We start from the raw sequence: 19,337 nt of genomic DNA, 5'->3' as shown, positions 1-19,337 counted from the left end.
ATTTTATGTAAATTATATTACTTGAATTATAAAGTAAGAATTTATTATTTGGCATCATTCTCGAGAGATTACCGAGGCTGGAGGGCTTCCACAGAGCGCCTTGTTGTTACAAGATATGTACAACGAAGAAACATTGTTTAGGTGGCGACATAGTGGCCGCTGAGGTGGCGTCCTTCCCGCTAAAATGTGACGTCACGAAGTAGAAGCGTCCGTTAACCCGCGTACTTTTTTCCCCAAAATTATTCTTTCCCCTAAATATATTGTTATTACAGTTGGTAACAAAATATTTATTCATATTGTTTAATTAGCTCTGATATGTGCAGTTATTTTTGCACTTGAGTTACGTTGATTTGATATTTTTTTTTTCAAATGAGTCGCTCATTTGAGTAGTGGTTTCCGTGCGAGGGAGAGGGTGATGAGAGTGTCTCAAAATGAGTTGATACAAGATGAACTGGGCTGAAGAGTGGTGGTTTTATATCGCACGGGAGGAAACTTCTGAGGAGGTAAGACAACATTTAACCTCTATGAGCACGGCCATACGACCCTAGAGTAGTTGGTATTGTACGTCCATGAACCATGACATGACGACCCCCTTACCCGCGTCAGCACTATCTTTGAGCATAACGTTTTAAGCCTTTGAGTACGTACGACCCGTGAGCGCAGCGTTTTGATCCGTGAGTACGATGATGGGCTTGGCATTTGATTTTTTAGTCCCTCAGGGTCAGGTTCGTGGATGTTAGCGTACGTTGATGGCAAGTGTTCTGGTTGTTTCAACCTGTACATGAATCCAGGCGGGAGGGAGGGTGGCAAAACATGGCCGTCGACCAACAACCTTGACTCAAGCTGCCCTCAGTCAACCTGTTGACCACGACGGCTTAATACCTTCATTTACGACCCGCCTCTGGTCGTGCCGGCTCAGTTAAAATATATATATATATATATATATATATATATATATATATATATATATATATATATATATATTTTTTTTTTTTTTTTTTTTTCTTTCAAACTACTCGCCATTTCCCGCGTTAGTGAGGTAGCGTTAAGAACAGAGGACTGGGCCTTTTTTGGAATATCCTCACCTGGCCCCCTCTGTTCCTTCTTTTGGAGAAGTAAAAAAAAAAAAAACGAGAGTGGAGGATTTCCAGCCCCCCGCTCCCTCCCCTTTTAGTCGCCTTCTACGACACGCAGGGAATACGTGGGAAGTATTCTTAATCCCCTATCCCCAGGGATATATATATATATATATATATATATATATATATATATATATATATATATATATATATATATATATATATACAACAATCACCTCTGGAAAGTGAAAATAAAAATGGTGAGTACTTTCGTTTATTACATCCTCAAACAGAGGATGTAATCTACAAACTCACCATTTATATTTTCTCTTTCCATTGATGATTCTTGCATATATCTCTTCACGGTGAAGGTTGGGTATATATATATATATATATATATATATATATATATATATATATATATATATTATAATTATTATTACACTTAATAGCTGTTTCCCGCGTCAGCGAGGTAGTGCCAGGAGACAGACGACGAATGGCCCATATATATATATATATATATATATATATATATATATATATATATATATATATATATATCCCTGGGGATAGGGGAGAAAGAAAACTTCCCACGCATTCCCCGCGTGTCGTAGAAGGCGACTAAAGGGGACGGAAACGGGGGCTAGAAACCCTTCCCTCCTTCTATTTTAACATTATATATATATATATATATATATATATATATATATATATATATATATATATATATATATATATATATATATATACACACACTTTAAACTATTCTCTATATACCCTATACTGACCGTCGCAATCCCATACACCTTATTAACATTACAATAGGTCTATCCAGTATGGTAGCAGCCATACCTTTTACCTCTGTTAGATTACCATATTGGTGGATGAAGATTGCTCTCCATTACCCAGGTCACCAGGGGTGTGTGTGTGTGTGTGTGTGTGTGTGTGTGTGAAGGAGGAGGGGGAGAGGGGAATCCAGGTTTTAAGGCAAGTAAGGGAGCATTTTCACCCTTGCCTCCTGCCGCAGCGGGAGGCCAGTGCCCCGGGCCGCCGGATAGGGCTATAACGGAGAAAACCCGTCAGGAGAAACACCAGGAAATGGTATGGAAAAGGAAGCTGTGTGTGGCGGCTTCCGGAGAGATGCCTGCCTCCATCCTGGTGCAGATTGTGTTGTTGTGGAGGACGGGGCGCCCCACCGCCGGCCGGGAGCTGGGAGGACAGTGTGGCTGGGAGCTGGGGTTGAGCTGAGTGTGGCTGGGAGCTGGGGTTGAGCTGAGTGTGGCTGGGAGCTGAGGTTGAGCGGAGTGTGGCTGGGAGTTGTGGTTGAGCGGACTGTGGCTGGGAGCTAAGGGTGAGGGGAATGTAGCTAGGAGCTAGGGGTGAGGGGAGAGTGTGTGGCTAGGAGATAGGGGTAAGGGGAGTGTGGGTGGGCGCTAGGGGTGAAGGGAGAGTGGCGGGGAACTAGGGGTGATGGAAGTGTTGCTGGGACCTTGGGTTGAGGGGAGTGTGGCTGGGAGCTAAGGGTTGGGGAGTATGGCTGGGAGCTAGGGGTGAGGGGAGTGTTGCTGGGAGCTGTAAGGGGAGTATGGCTGGGAGCTAGGGGTGAGGGGAGTGTAGATGGGAGCTATGAGGGGAGTATGGCTGGGAACTAGGAGTGAGGGGAGTGTTGCTGGGAGCTGTGAGGGGATTATGGCTGGGAGCTAGGGATGATGGGAGTGTGGCTGGGGGGCTGGGAGGGGATTATGGCTGGGAGCTAGGGGTGATGGGAGTGTGGCTGGGGGGCTGGGAGGGGATTATGGCTGGGAGCTAGGGGTGAGGGGAGTGTGGCTGGGGGCTGGGAGGGGAGTGTGGCTGGGAGCTGGGAAGTCCTTACATATTTTTTCCTAGTGGGGTCTGGGTCGAATATGCTTATGAGGCAGTCTTTTCTTTTTTTTTTTTTTTTCTGTCGGGTCATCACTTGAACAGCCATACCACCTTATATCCAAGGTTGCAACCTGTATAGCACGGCGGTACGGCTCTTGAGCACGACGGTACGGCCCTTGAGCATGACGGTACGGCCCTTGAGCATGACGGAACGGCTCTTGAGCACGACGGTACGATCCTTGAGCACGATGGTACGGCCTTCAGTTGTGCTGTCCTGGACTTAGGTTTGATCCTCTGAGGGTTATGTCGGAGGTCATGCCGTCATACCATATGATCGTACGGTCGTGCTCAAGGGTCGTACCGTCGTGCTCAAGGGTCGCACCGTCGTGCTCAAGGATCGCACCGTCGTGCTCAAGGGTCGTACCGTCGTGCTTAAGGGTCGTACTCCAAAGATCGTACCGTCGTGCCCAAGGCTCGATCCGTGGTACTTCTCTGTTAACGTACAGGAAGGTGAAGCCAGATACATTGTAGGAGGCAGACGAATCCCCACCACCCATCAAACATGGCGGCTACGCGGGTCTGCGAGCCGCTGCCTCCAACAGCTTGGTGTACCACCGACCCCACCCACCATCCTGGGGGGCCTTCCCCGCCTGCCCGCACTGCGAGGATAGAGAGAGACCCCTAAAGACTCCACGAGTTTACCCTTAACCCACCCACACCCCTTACAACCCTCATTTGCATCATTAAAACTCTATGGTATCTTCATCACAGTCTCCATACCTGATCTGTGAGTCCATGTCATCCCTCCAGCACACACTTACACTTATAACCCCCCCCCCCTTATACTTACAAATAAAGTGCTCCAGGCGAGGTTAGGGTGGATGACGCACGGGCCACCACCTCCACACGAACGGGAGAGAAAGTTAGTTTGAAGCGGTTCCTTCCGAGGCTCTTGGGGTGCGCGCGCGCACACACACACACACACAAACACAGACAAACACACACACACACACACACACACCTCGACTTCCAGAGTAGAACTGTGTGACGTTTTCAGCGCTGATCGGTGCCACCCCCCCCCCCCCCCCTGGCCTGCCCGCCCATCTGTTATCCTCTGATAAAACGTTGTCATCCTTATCTCTCCAGCGCCGTCAGCTGATGAGGGCTGTGCCACTCACGGAGGCCAGATTACGAAGCGATGTGGCAAGATCTCTGGTGTGTGTCGGGCGAAGCGCTAATTGAGTTGTATAATGCTAAGTATTAGCGTTAACTGAAGTGTACATAGCGCTGAGGGAGGTATACTTAACGCTCAATGAATTATATATATGGCGATGAGTAAGGCGTGTTTAGCGCTAAGGGAAGTATGTATATATATATATTATATATATATATATATATATATATATATATATATATATATATATATATATATATGTGTATATATATATATCGTTAATCGAGGTGTACAATATCGCTGAATGAATTATGTATGGCGCTAAGTGAGGTATGTACGTATATATGTAGAGCTGAGCGAGGTGTAGTGCGTGGAATGAACTTTAGTTTGAGTCTCAAGAATTTCGTCTGAAGCAGCCTGTGGCTGTCATATTGCACCGCTGGAATAAACCTTCTGTAAACTAGAGGATATACTTAAACAGGGAACGTGGAGGGGTAAACCACAAGTATTCAGAGGACACAGGCTAAGAATGTCGAGTGTACAGGTATACCACTAGTGGGTCAACAAGCGAAGGTAAACTGAATATTAAGGGTACTGTTCACATGAGCCATGTATACCTGACGAGTATAATTTGTCCATAGATGTGTATGGATTAGTATGAGAACGTGGTGCTTGGATGCTTCCTATACTTTCAATAGATAAATGAAATATAAGGTAATAATGATATAATAATGAAGATGATAATGATAATAATAATAGTAATAAGAATAATAATACATTTCTTGTATCCATTTCTTCATATCTTATTTACCATTAGGAACAATACAGAATACACCCACACCCCTCCTCCTCGTACCTCTTATCTTGTACACCATCTAATTCACCCCCGCCACCACACACTCTTGTGCTTTGATTCTCACGGGTCGTTTCCGAGAATGTAGGTTATCATACATCAGTCGGGCCAGGAGATGATGTACACAGGATAAGACTTATCGTCGACATATGCGCTTAAGTGTTAGCGCCAAGTTCAGGCCCGATGTTAAACCTTACACCCCATACAAGTGCAGACCTCCTGGCCACTCTCTCTCTCTCTCTCTCTCTCTCTCTCTCTCTCTCTCTCTCTCTCTCTCTCTCTCTCTCTCTCTCTCTCTCTCCCACACAGCAGCACATGTACGGGTGCGCCTCGCTATGTCTGTGATGGCGGGCTTGGCATAGCGAGAGAGAGAGAGAGAGAGAGAGAGAGAGGGGGGGGGGATGATGTCGATGCATATACAACCGGGTTTGACGGGTAAGGCTATTGGTACAGTGCGACGGTACGACCTGTGAGTACGACGGTACGACCTGTGAGTACGACGGTACGACCTTTGGGTATAATAGGTCGACCATGCCTGACCCATCAGGCTCGGGTCAGAGGTCAGGTCATCGTAGCCATGGAACGATCGTACCCCAGTCCTGAAGGATCGTACCGTCGACTGCAGGATTGTACCGTCATGCTCCAGGATCGTACCGTCGAGGTCTAGGATCGTACCGTTATGCTCCAGGATCGTACCGTCGAGGTCTAGGATCGTACCGTCATGCTCCAGGATCGTACCGTCGAGGTCTAGGATCGTACCGTCATGCTCCAGGATCGTACCGTCGAGTTCAAGGATCGTACCGTCATGCTCCAGGATCGTACCGTCGAGTCCTAGGGTCGTACCGTCATGCTCCAGGATTTAAACAATAAACAGCGCATATCCCATGTAATCCTTACCCCCAAAATCTTTATCAGTTTGAAGCTCACTGAACAATATAGAAATAGCTGATGGATACCCAGTGTATACTCGATTAATGAGCCACACGGAAGGATCATGGGTTCGATATGATGTGTGTGTTTGTGTGTGTGTGTGTGTGTGTCACGTGATTCATACGCTATGCTCACAACCCCCTCTCCCCCCCCTCCCCCCTTCCCTAGTATGATAGTGGGTGCGATGATGAATACGTCACAAAGAGCGAAGGTTGAGTACTTGCTCTGTGTCATTAGGTGATTAGGTAATTAAGAATGAAGAATGATATCCGCTTGTGATTAATGTGTTTAGGTTGTTTCTTATGATTAGTATGGATGTATTTATTCTGATTAATGTGGTTGGGTAATCAAGCATGGATCTAAATTGTATATATTGTTGTGATTAATGGGATAAGGTAATTAACTATGGTTGTACGGTATTTATATTGCTGTAAATGAATTTATTTCCGTAAGTAATTACCCACTGCTCTGAATGAGACACACACAAAGTCTGAATAATTTGATTAAGTGATTCATCAGAGACGTAAATTGGATATGTTTATATATTTTCATGTGAAAATACTAGAATGATTGTTAGTGTGCTTAATCATTCCTCAGTGTGAATCCTATGAATTGGTTATAAAACAACCAATCACACTCACTTTCCTAAATGGGTAAAATACAATCATAAATGAATAGCAAATGGGGTCACAACTGACAAAGTTATGATTTTGTATTGTGTAGTATATATATATATATATATATATATATATATATATATATATATATATATATATATATATATATTTTTTTTTTTTTTTTTTTTCTTCTTCTTCTTCTTTTAAACTAGTCGCCATTTCCCGCGTTAGCGAGGTAGCGTTAAGAACAGAGGACTGGGCCTTTTTTGGAATATCCTCACCTGGCCACCTCTGTTCCTTCTTTTGGAAAATTAAAAAAAAAAAGGAGAGGGGAGGATTTCCAGCCCCCCGCTCCCTCCCCTTTTAGTCGCCTTCTACGACACGCAGGGAATACGTGGGAAGTATTCTTAATCCCCTATCCCCAGGGATAAAATATATATATATATATATATATATATATATATATATATATATATATATATATATATATTATATATCTGGGGATAGGGGAGAAAGAATACATCCCACGTATTCCTTATATATATATATATATATATATATATATATATATATATATATATATATATATATATATATATATATATATATATATAGAGAGAGAGAGAGAGAGAGAGAGAGAGAGAGAGAGAGGTGTCATTTTTTTCTCATTTTTCTTGAGCCAAATTTGATTTCGTCAGTGTACGACATCCTGTCTGGATTTTCAAAAGGCTATCATCGCATGATAGAAAATTGAGGTTGCTGCAGGGCGTACGGGGCGATGCCTCAGTGATAGAGAATGTGAAGATTGGACTGAGTAAGGAGGGGGGGGTAGGATTAGGGGGGATGGAGAGAGAGAGAGAGAGAGAGAGAGAGAGAGAGAGAGAGAGAGAGAGAGAGAGAGAGAGACTTGTATGGCAAGGAGAAACAGTATTAGATATGGTAATTTTGAATACTAGAACGTGGAAATCAGTGTTTTATTATCATTTAGGTTGGCTTCACTGGTTCTGATTCTTCTGCTTAACGCTAGAGTGAGATGTAAGGTAAAGGGTTGGTTTTGGGACGAAAACCTGATGTGTGTGTGTGTGTGTGTGTGTGTGTGTGTGTGTGTGGGGCATGATAACTTGGTAGGTACACACATTATTGTCTATAGTATATTTAAGAATCATATGCCAGGAGAAGGTTCATGGTAATGCTGCTTCTCTCTCTCTCTCTCTCTCTCTCTCTCTCTCTCTCTCTCTCTCTCTCTCTCTCTCTCTCTCTCTCACACACACACACACACACACGCACAACAATCGTTCATCACTTGGTGTGTTCAACCGACTCACCAGACGTGAGGCTGACTTAGGTAGTAATGTGCCCATGGCCCGAACAGAAGACTAAGCCAAGCGAGGACACCCTATATGAAGCTTCGGATTCATTTCATCGCCACCTCTCGTAACAACGAGACGAATTGGGACGAGACATACGGTAACGTTAAAGTAGAAAAGTAATTCTGTCAGTGTAGTGAGGATGGACGGTGGTGGCTACAGTGTCAGGGAATGGACCTGACTGTACCCGACTGTAGCACAAAGATCTTCACCAACACAGGGTTCGCCTGTATCGCCCGCGGTCCGAAGCGGGAGTCCGGAAATGACTGTTTGTATTGCATTGCCTCTCTTCCTCCTCCGGGGAGATAGTTAATTTGAATATATCTGGCGTAAACTTTACGTACATCCGGAGGAAATAACGCATAGAAATTAAATGGTTAAAACTATTATTATTATTTTTTTTAATGACAGTCTTAAGGGCAAACGTCTAGCCTGTTTCGGAGGGTTCAAGAGTGGGGTTCCGAACCCTGGTTTGTTTGTATTGGACTGTTTCAGTCGATTTTGGCGAACCATCAGTTCTAAGTCGTTTTTTTTTTACTTACATTTTAATGTTTTGTTATCCCAAGTTAAGCGATGAATGAGTATGGAAGTAAAAACATTTGCTTTTGTCTCCCATGCATGGAGATTGCTTTGATAGTCAACCTTAGTGCTTTCTCACAGTAGCGAAGCCTCACACGACCTTACTGAAGCAAATGATACACCAAGCCAGTATAACGGGACACAGAATAACATGCAGAACACCAGAACACTCAAATTCGGTTCCAAACTAATTTCCAAACTGTAGTTCAGTCAGTCTGACATCTTGTGTACAATCTGTACCGGGTAAAAGTACATAAACAATTATTGTTGCACTGTAAAAACGCAGATGAAACCCTTCAACACAAGGCAAGAAAATCGGTCATGGTTGTCTAGATTTTGCAAAGTTATATCACGAAAAGCTGTTGGTAAAATGTGGCTACACTAAACATGAATATAAAGAATGGTTTACGGAGTTTTTGTTTGTGTGTGTGTGTGTGTGTGTGCAAAAAAGAGTCGTGGTATTGGTCACTGGAAGCCTTGTGTGATGATGCACGATGTACGATAAGGAACAGCGTCAGCGCCAGTACTCTGTCATCACAGACACCGGACGATGTAAGGTTGAGAGTGTGAGCCAGATGTGTCTTCCTTGCGACACGAGACTGAAGTTAAGCTCGTAGTAATGACAGAGGAACAAGAGAAACCACAGAGAGACCTGGGTAATTTACATATACAGACGGGCGGAGGAGAACGGGATGGGATATTATGAGGAGAAATTTATGAACAGATGAGTTGTGGGAAGGGTTATCCGCGTATCAGCAACTTCGTACGTAGGGCCCGACAGAAGATATTTGTAAGCGAATTAAATGTCGAAGACGAGAGAGTTACTGTAAATGTATGTAATACTTCAGTTTTGTGAACTTTTATGTGAAGTGTCTTCATAGTAAGTAGCGAATGGTAGTATACTGGAAACTTTGGGTCAAAACAGATAGATGGTGTATAATGTATATGTATAATATGTAGAAGGGAATGTTTCTGTTTTGTGGTCTACAGGGGAAAACAGGTCGGAGATAAATACAAATTATGATAGGATAGAGTAACACTTCATAAATGGATCTGTTGGACTGGAACCTATATACTATTACATGTAGTTTGGAAAGATGACGAGAATAGTATATATATATATATATATATATATATATATATATATATATATATATATATATAGAGAGAGAGAGAGAGAGAGAGAGAGAGAGAGAGAGAGAGAGAGAGAGAGGAGAAAGAATACTTCCCACGTATTCCCTGCGTGTCGTAGAAGGCGACTAAAAGGGAAGGGAGCAGGTGGCTGCAAATCCTCCCCTCTCTTTTTTTTTTTTATTTTCCAAAAGAAGGAACACAGAAGGGGGCCAGGTGAGGATATTCCCTCATAGGCCCAGTCCTCTGTTCCTAACGCTACCTCGCTATCGCGGGAAATGGCGAATAGAATGAAAGAAAAAAAGATATATTTTCCAAAATTGTGATCCTTTCCAATATAATATATATATATATATATATATATATATATATATATATATATATTATATATAATTTGTAGCAAATACGTTATATAAAAAGATATGTTTTACGTCTGAAATCCTCTTAGCGAGCAAGATCCAGCAGTATCGCATCGTGTTATCCCCGGGGAGATAAGAAAAATAGAACGGTCGAGAATACCCGCTAAACCTGGCTTGGATGATCGTAGTAAAGAAGTGGTCGCAACCTAGGGACGCAATGTCGTCTGACAAGACCCGCGGTGAGCGCTACGCGCTGGCTCCCCCGCCCCCTCCGGCAAAAAATAACGTTCGTCGGTGTTGATTGGTTCTTTGGGCTTGAGACACATTAACTACCACGGTTCGTTATGGCCGTCAACGTCAAGTTATAACCACCAGTTGGAAAATCTTGGACTCGACAGTGCGTCACCATGATGGCGATGTGTGAATTTGTCATTTTGTTTCGGGCGAGAGACGGCCTCCCCCCCCCCCCCCCCACACCCCCACCTTTATTACTCCCCTCCCCTCCCCCATCCCCAACCTCCCCAGTTTAATCTTATGGTCTGGATGACGTAAAGAGATGACGTAGGAGATGACGCCGGGAGCCGTTGTGTTTATGACTAGCCCCGGGACACCCGTGTACGTAACCTACCCGCCGCACCGAAACCACTCCGACGTTCGCTTATCTTGGCTCTCGTTTGTGTCGCGTAGTAGTCCAGCAACGCTCGGCGATGTGCCACGCGACGATAGCTCCAACGATAGCTCCACCCCAGTGGCGTACCTAGGGTTATGGCAGGTAGGGCAGGTGCCCTGGGCGCCGCTTGAATTGGGGAGGGCGCTGCCGTTCAACAGGATTAATTTTTGACGTATGCTACACGATTGATATATTTAACGGTTTGGTTTTGTGAGATGATAAAGAAACTCGCCTACTTTTCAACTAAAGTAATATTTTGCTACTGTCAGTTCCATTACCGCTTCTGCGTTACAATTTTGATCAAATAAGTCCTCAACTTTTAAGTCTTTTTAAGAGTTTATATGCATTTAAGTTTGGTCTAACTCTTCAACAGTTTATAATTACACTATATATGTTTTTATATACATCCTTTGTATGTACATTTTTGATCAAGCCAGGGGCGCAATTTTGGTGCTCGCCATAGGTGCTATTTCCCATAGATAAACCCCTCCTCCTCCTCCACTCCCACCGCCTTTCATGTGTCGTGGTTGTCAGGGGTCGTACCGTCGCTTTCAAGGGTCGTACCGCGGTGTCCGAAGGGGTCGTATACCGTCTTGTTCGTATGAAGATGTCGATAAGTGACGTTAAAAATGTTATTAGCGTTATGGAGGGTGGTTGAGGTCCGTAGTGATGGTGGTGATTTAATTTACCTTTCTTTGGCTTCATAAAGATTGGCTTAAGAGTTACCAACCCCTCCACCCCTCCACCAGCTCTCCTTACACAGTCTATCTGGGGAGGGAGCACACACACACACCCTCCTCCTCTCCTCCAGCCCCAACCCCCACCATTGCACATTCCAGCTTGTGTGTGTGTGTGTGTGTGTGTGTGTGTGTGTGTGTGGGTGGGGGTTGGAGTGTTACCACCCTCTTCCCAAGCTCACCCGGTACACTCGATTTATTTCAGTCTATATTCAGATATCGGGATGACGTCACTGGTAGTTACTACCGCCTTTAAAACCCCCCCCGTCTCCCTCACGACCCTAAGAACTAACCAGTAGATCCCTTTGTTTCACTGAGGCTACCACATTTTGTATTGGGGAGTGTATGAACCGCTTTGATATTATATGGAGAACATTATAAATATTTTTTTCCTCATCTGTGGTTTTGCAATAACCTTTTATGATATTCTGGGGACGGAGAATTTTCTTATTTTTTTTTTTTTGTCTTGTGTGAAATAGCCGACATAATTTCTCCCCCTTTTTTTTTGTAGTATTGACGATTATTGACATAATTGCTTAACCTGACAGTCAGTTGTGGTAATGTAAGTCACACGGCTCCAGAGAGAGAGGAGAGGGGGTTATGGAAGGGAGGAGGGGGAGGTCGTGTTTGATTGTAACCTTGTGGCTGTGGGCGGGAGAGGCACACAGGAAAATGCGCTTGTCATCTCCATGACCGTCAGGAGGTTACTGGTGTCTTTAAGGCCATAAACCGTATCTCTTACGTATAGCCTCGCCCGCTTTCCGCCGCCGCTTGATGCGGTTCTACCCGCTTGATCCAGTTTTCACTTTCCCAGTGTTGAAATGCGTTCCTCTCTTATTCACGGGGAAATGAAACACGATAAGTTCCCAAGTGCACTTTCGTGTAATTATCACATCATCAGGGGAGACACAAGAAAGAGACATAACAATCAGTTGATATACAACGAAGAGACGTAGTTAGGACGCTGCCTCGCTGACGCGAGAAACAGCGATTATAATAGTAATATATATATATATATATATATATATATATATATATATATATATATATATATATATATATATATATATATATATATATACATTCAGTTGAAAAGCCATCGTGTTCAGCAGAAATTAATTATTTCTTTGGCTCATCAGGCCAAAGGCGGGGATTGCTCTTTTGGTTGCATACAGTGCCATTTTGAGCGAGACGTGGTATTTGTGGTGTGCAGATTGACGGTGCAAAACCCTTTGAACACAACGGTACACCACTTGAACAAGACGGCACGACCCCAGCCGGGTCGTTATAAGGCCAGACCACGATACTGAAGGATCGCACCGTCGTTTTCGAGGGTCGTACCGCCGTGCTCGAAGGTCGCTCCGCTGTGTTCAAGGAAGGAACTGATCTAGCTCCTACCTAATGCCTAATACATACATACATTCATACATACATACATACATACATATATACATACATTCATTCATTCATACATACATACATACATACATACATACATACATACATACATACATACATACATGCAAAGTCTAACTCGAAATGTTTATATTTCATATGGACCTATGGTCGTAAGTGCCTTGATACAGTAAATAATGACATTGCAGTCATTATACTTACACCAGTTGTCGACGTCGTATTAAGATGTTCCTGCCATCTATCGATTAGCGGCCGAACTACAGATGTCGTTTTGCGATTTTTCCAGCGGGCGTTAAGTGCGCGCCATTTGGTCACGACAGTTGATCAAATATGTAGTGTCTGGTCTTATTATGCATGTTTAATCCTTAGTTTTTTGTTTTTGTTTTACCGCCAGTGGCTGTGTGTTGGCGTATAATGGAGAGTGTGATAGAACACAGAATACATGAGCTTGTGGGACCCAATTAGCTTGTAAATGTGAGTTTTGTTGCTTCAGAGTATATGAGAGAGAGAGAGAGAGAGAGAGAGAGAGAGAGAGAGAGAGAGAGAGAGAGAGAGAGAGAGAGAGAGATCTGAGTATTCATTCACGAGTAATGGACGACGCGACGTTAACACGGTGGCAGGGCTAGCGCGTTGCGCCCACCACACACACACACATGCCTTATATGTTGACGAACGACATTTCTCGTCGTCTTCCCCCTCCCCCCCCCCCCACACACACACGTACCTTCCTGTGTTTCCAGCACCTGCTCTACTCTCGTGGCTCCGTCGTCTGTTCTGGGTTCATCTGGCATCGTCTCCAACCCTGAGTGATGTCATCATCATCTTGTATGGTGTGTCTCCGTAGTGTGCACACCACTTAGATCGTTTCGAGATCACCCGGTATCGCATTAGATGGTAGGTTCATCTACCTTGGTCTGTTTGCAGTCGCTCTCGGCTTAATGATATTACTGTATCGTGTCCTTGTGTGGTTGCTTGCTTGCTTGCAGGTTCAAAAGCATTGTGTTTTTTATGCCTTCTATTTGCGTATGGAAAAAAAAAAGAAGAAAAGGTGGCATTCAAAACAGTAAACAACCCGGACAGTTGGTGCCTCCTTGAGGACGAGGGTACGACCCTTGTTTTAACGACCTCGGCCGGAGACTAGGTAGTCGTCATTCCCCAAGGGGGTGGTCGTACCGTGGTGGTGCCCAGGGATCGTACCGTGGTGGTGCCCAGGGGGTCGTACCGTGGTGGTGCCTAGGGGGTCGTACCGTGGTGGTGCCCAGGGGGTCGTTCCGTGGTGGTGCCCAGGGGGTCGTACCGTGGTGGTGCCCAGGGGGTCGTACCGTGGTGGTGCCCAGGGGGTCGTTCCGTGGTGGTGCCCAGGGGGTCGTACCGTGGTGGTGCCTAGGGGGTCGTACCGTGGTGGTGCCCAGGGGGTCGTACCGTGGTGGTGCCCAGGGGGTCGTACCGTGGTGGTGCCCAGGGGGTCGTACCGTGGTGGTGCCCAGGGGGTCGTACCGTGATGGTGCCCAGGGAGTCGTACCGTGGTGGTGCCCAGGGAGTGGTCGTACCGTGGTGGTGCCCAAGGGGTCGTACCGTGGTAGTGCCCAGGGGGTCGTACCATGGTCGTCCAGAGGCGTACTGCGTTGGTCAAGGGGGATAAATAACTATGGATCCCGAGAGCCATGGTGACGTCATGGGCGGAGCCGCGCGCCCCTGGCGGTGCATTATGGAAGCTGGAGGTAAATACTGCAGCGGGAGGCGGCCGTGTTAAATATCTCAAAGTGTGACCTTCCCCACCCACGCTGGGAGGCTGGCTGTCTCACCTGTCGTTTTCAGCATCCCGCATGCATGGATTGTCGTTTACCTGTCGTTCCTACCCTCTCCACCACAACGTATCGTCTGCTATCTTGGCGTTTCCTAGCTCCCTCGGTCCATATGTATCGCCCTCCACCTGTCGTGTTCCCAGGCTTCCTTACCCCCACCCCCATATGTGTCGTCTTCTAACCTCTCGTTCGTAGGTGTCGTGGCTGTCCAGGATGCATATCGCCAACGACTCAGAAGTGAAACCTCCTCATCTCGTTAACTGACTCACTCATGTCAGGAGTGGATGGCAGTGGGGGCTTCACCCCCTCACGATCATATTATTCCTTACGAAACGTAAAATTATGGTACCTGAATCAACCCCTTTTTAGCTATACACCCACTTGTCATTAACAGTATGGCTTCTTAGATATACTTTATACCATTTTTTTTTTTTTTTTTTTGCCACAGACCATCACTCCGGTCCGTCCATCCTCGTCATGGTGGTATAGACGTGTAGCGTCATGATCAAGGTGAAGTGTGAAACGGGTTACTGCACCATCCACACGCACTAAGGACATATTTACTGTCAGCATCAATCTTTATGGGTCATACCTTCATGTGGTGCCTCCCTACTTAGGTGTGGGGGGGGGCGTACACACACACACACACACACACACACACACACACCCACACACACACACACACACACACCATACTTCCCTCCTCTGGAGGTCACCATACTGATTAGATTTTCTTTAGGGCCGTGTTACCTGTATTAAATCTACTTGTAGTTCTTCCCTACGAGTTAATCTTTAACACTTATGGTCCTCTCTCTCTCTCTCTCTCTCTCTCTCTCTCTCTCTCTCTCTCTCTCTCTCTCTCTCTTTATTATGTGTACGAACTGTAAAGAAAGTTCGTGTAAAGAACTAGATGTACCCAGTCCCCTTGCAGTTAGGGAGAGCATAAGCGTTCCCCACAGTGAACGAATCAAGAGACACATATGCTGACAATCCCGTGGAAGGAGAGTCAGTTTCCGGCCTTATGTTCTCATCAACAGTTCCACTGTAACAGGTCTCCCACTACTACCCCTCCCCCCTCAGAATGAGGAATGAGTAATTTTGTCTAGTCTATGATATTCCTTGGGGGTCGGCGTTGCCTGTGAACGTTCTTAGAGAGAGAGAGAGAGAGAGAGAGAGAGAGAGAGAGAGAGAGAGAGAGAGAGAGAGAGAGAGAGAGATGCTCTTCTCTGTCTTGGGTTCTATTCTTCGTATCCATCGTTTCATTTCTCCTCCTCGCTCTCTCTCTCTCCCCCTCACCACCGACGTGTTGTCTGGCCTTGACAGATGCCACTCCAGCCTGTGTGGGATGGGTGTTTGTGTGTGTGTGTGTGTGTGAGAGAGAGAGAGAGAGAGAGAGAGAGAGAGAGAGAGAGAGAGAGAGAGGTGGGGGGGGCCTCACTTCCATCCTCTTAGGCAGGCTCCAGTTCGACAGGAACCTGCCCTATCAGCGACCCAGCTCTCGCCATACACCCTCCTCAAGCTCTACAAGTCTGATCTGGGATATTACTGTAGATGTCTGATACGGAAGAGAGAGAGAGAGAGAGAGAGAGAGAGAGAGAGAGAGAGAGAGAGAGAGAGAGAGAGAGAGAGGTCTTATACGCTCACGTTCTCCCATCTCCCAACCTTGTGTGTACGTACGTACCATGTCTTGTGTTAGCTTATATAGACTCTGCTCAGGTCTCCATCGTAGTGGTGTTCGTCAGCTAAGAAGCCTATGTTAACCTTCTTATGTCTTACCCACCACACCTGACCTTTTCATGTCTTCCTTACCACCTGCCCCTCTTATAAATACGCGGGTTCTACATCATCAAAGTATACAGCTCCTTGTCTCTGCTTATATCCAGTCACAATGGTCGAGAGGATTGTTTTATCAGTGATCTTACTTAGCTTCTTCTCGATCACCCTCTCCATATAATACAAAAAGATTAAGTAGGTAAGGAATAGATAGACAGATAGATAGATCATAAATAAAAGTATGAAATGTTCCCTACTTTTTCTAATGTCTGGCCTCGTTGCGTAGACTACATTCCATTCTTACTATTCACTGGACGAAGAAATCAGAGATCGCATCTTGAAGGGTAAGTTTCCACAGTGGCCACCTCCCACTGTGTTTTCCGACGGCTGCTATATTGTCACACACACACACACACACACACACACACACACACACACACCAGATATTTATTTCTCTGCTTCCCGTGCTTATTGTCTTTATTATTTCTGCTTAAAGCAGAAAGCATCGCGTCTTTACTCCTTTACTTTTTCTCTATCATAACAGTATTATTATTTATGTTACATTCTCTCTCTCTCTCTAGCACTTCAGTGGCTGTTAAGGTTCACTTCTTTGGTCTAAGTGTTTGCCTTTATCTTTCTGCCTCACCCACACGTGGGCTACGTGCTTTCAGTCCACAGACACACATACAGTCTCACACATAAACACATGGCACGTATTGTACATACACCGTAGATCATAACGCGGGCAGACTCACCTGTGATATAAATGAACACAAGTACGTTTTCTCTGATATTCCGAAAGCCACCCCCACACCCCCCATCCCCATCTTCTGTACTTAACAAAATCATGGGTTTTTAATATTATCTTAACTGGATTTCATTTCGTCCGAATCCTAGTCTATAATGATATGTGGTACGTTGATCAAATGTGATTTGTGCTTTTGAAAATACGGGTAAATAAGTATGCATCATGAACTACATCTCAGTGCATATATTATTCACATCATCACTACAGTTTTACACAGTTGTGGCTGTGCTAGTTAGCCGTATTATTTGTAGTATAATGCATATATTATTCACATCATCACTACAGTTTTACACAGTTGTGGCTGTGCTAGTTAGCCGTATTATTTGTAGTATAATGCATATATTATTCACATCATCACTACAGTTTTACACAATTGTGGCTGTGCTAGTTAGCCGTATTATTTGTAGTATAATTCGAGGTGTTGTGGTGGGTAGGTACCGTAAGACGTCCCTTAATTTGGGGTTGCTAGGAAGCGGCAGCGGCCCCTCTGATGTTGACCTTTCGTGTGTAGGAATTTGACCTTCTCCGAAATTTGCCTGGCTCCACTCTACACCACCTTCCCAGGGAGGGACTAACACCTTCTGGGGTTGTTTTTGTTGTTTATCTCTTGACCGCTTGTGCAGTGCGCTACGATTTTCGTTTGTGAAGGCTTCGCCTTTGACTCCATCATCATCATCATCATCATCATCATCATCATCATCATCATCATCAAGGATCGTCAGGTTTGCCTAGCCTAGCCTCATGGGTCGTCATATTATCCTATCCTACCCTACCTTAGTCGCATCTAACCTACCCTGACTTTATTATGATCCAGACCTGCTTAGCAGCTAAATTAAGCTAATCTAAAGTGAATAAAACTCAGCAAAGTGGGGAAAAAAAGTACGTATCTTTAACATTAAAGACCAATTTTTCGTTTTAGCGAACCTGATCTCTAGCATAAGCCTTATATAAGGTAACCTAACCGTGGTTTATCTTATCCTAATTTGACCTAACCAACCCCTGACGTAATATTAACCTAGACGTACGTAAATGTTCCGGTATCGTGGAGATGAACACCAAAATCTCTTGTTGTTTTGGTTAATCAAACCAAACCTAACCTAACTATAGCTAACCTAACCAAACCTAACTTTAGCCCAGAGTAATTTAAACCCAAACCCAAACTGACGTAACCCAAACATGCTCAGTCCTAACCTAGCCCCAACCTTGACAAATGTAACCTAGTCTCACCTAACCTAACCTAACCTAACCTAGCCCCAACCTTGACAAATGTAACCTAGTCTCACCTAACCTAACCTAACCTAACCTAGCCCCAACCTTGACAAATGTAACCTAGTCTCACCTAACCTAACCTAACCTAACCTAGCCCCAACCTTGACAAATGTAACCTAGTCTCACCTAACCTAACCTAACCTAACCTAGCCCCAACCTTGACAAATGTAACCTAGTCTCACCTAACCTAACCTAACCTAACCTAGCCCCAACCTTGACAAATGTAACCTAGTCTCACCTAACCTAACCTAACCTAGCCCCAACCTTGAGAAATGTAACCTAGTCTCACCTAACCTAACCTAACCTAACCTAGCCCCAACCTTGAGAAATGTAACCTAGTCTCACCTAACCTAACCTAACCTAACCTAGCCCCAACCTTGAGAAATGTAACCTAGTCTCACCTAACCTAACCTAACCTAACCTAGCCCCAACCTTGACAAATGTAACCTAGTCTCGCCTAACCTAACCTAACCTAACCTAGCCCCAACCTTGAGAAATGTAACCTAGTCTCACCTAACCTAACCTAACCTAACCTAGCCCCAACCTTGAGAAATGTAACCTAGTCTCACCTAACCTAACCTAACCTAACCTAACCTAACCTAACCTATGCAGAATGTTACGTAAACTGATACACTGATGTTATTCACTGAACAGCGATTTCGGTTCGTAAGCTAACCCCAGTCTAACGTTACATCATGATCCGAGCCTTAACGAAGCTTTAGGTGAACTAGAACGATAACCAGCCAATTATGTAACGTTCCTGACTTTGATGAATAGAACAGATATATCATGAGGAAGCTAACGAAGAGGGCAAGTCCAAATCACTGAATGAATAGAATATGAATATATATCCTTATCTCTTAAGATAAATGTAACACAAGTTAGTATGTACCTGGCGTAAAGCCAT

General features: G+C 44.7%; 2 protein-coding genes across 3 annotated transcripts in view; one reads left to right on the top strand and one right to left on the bottom strand.

Annotated features, from left to right (window-relative positions):
- LOC139754370 (uncharacterized) overlaps window positions 1-3,960 on the bottom strand; it is a 61,071-nt gene extending 57,111 nt beyond the window's left edge. Inside the window, exon 1 of the mRNA XM_071671686.1 lies at window positions 3,793-3,960. The gene's annotated coding sequence lies outside the window, so the exon portion shown is untranslated. The remainder of the gene's footprint in view (window positions 1-3,792) is intronic.
- Window positions 1-19,337, top strand: part of Hsepi (D-glucuronyl C5-epimerase) — a 386,331-nt gene that overhangs the window by 21,774 nt on the left and 345,220 nt on the right. The gene's annotated exons all lie outside the window — the stretch shown is intronic.

The sequence above is a fragment of the Panulirus ornatus genome, chromosome 2, assembly GCF_036320965.1.
Source record: "Panulirus ornatus isolate Po-2019 chromosome 2, ASM3632096v1, whole genome shotgun sequence".
In the NCBI taxonomy this organism is placed as follows: Eukaryota; Metazoa; Arthropoda; class Malacostraca; order Decapoda; family Palinuridae; genus Panulirus; species Panulirus ornatus.
This window is presented reverse-complemented; position numbering and strand designations above follow the sequence as displayed.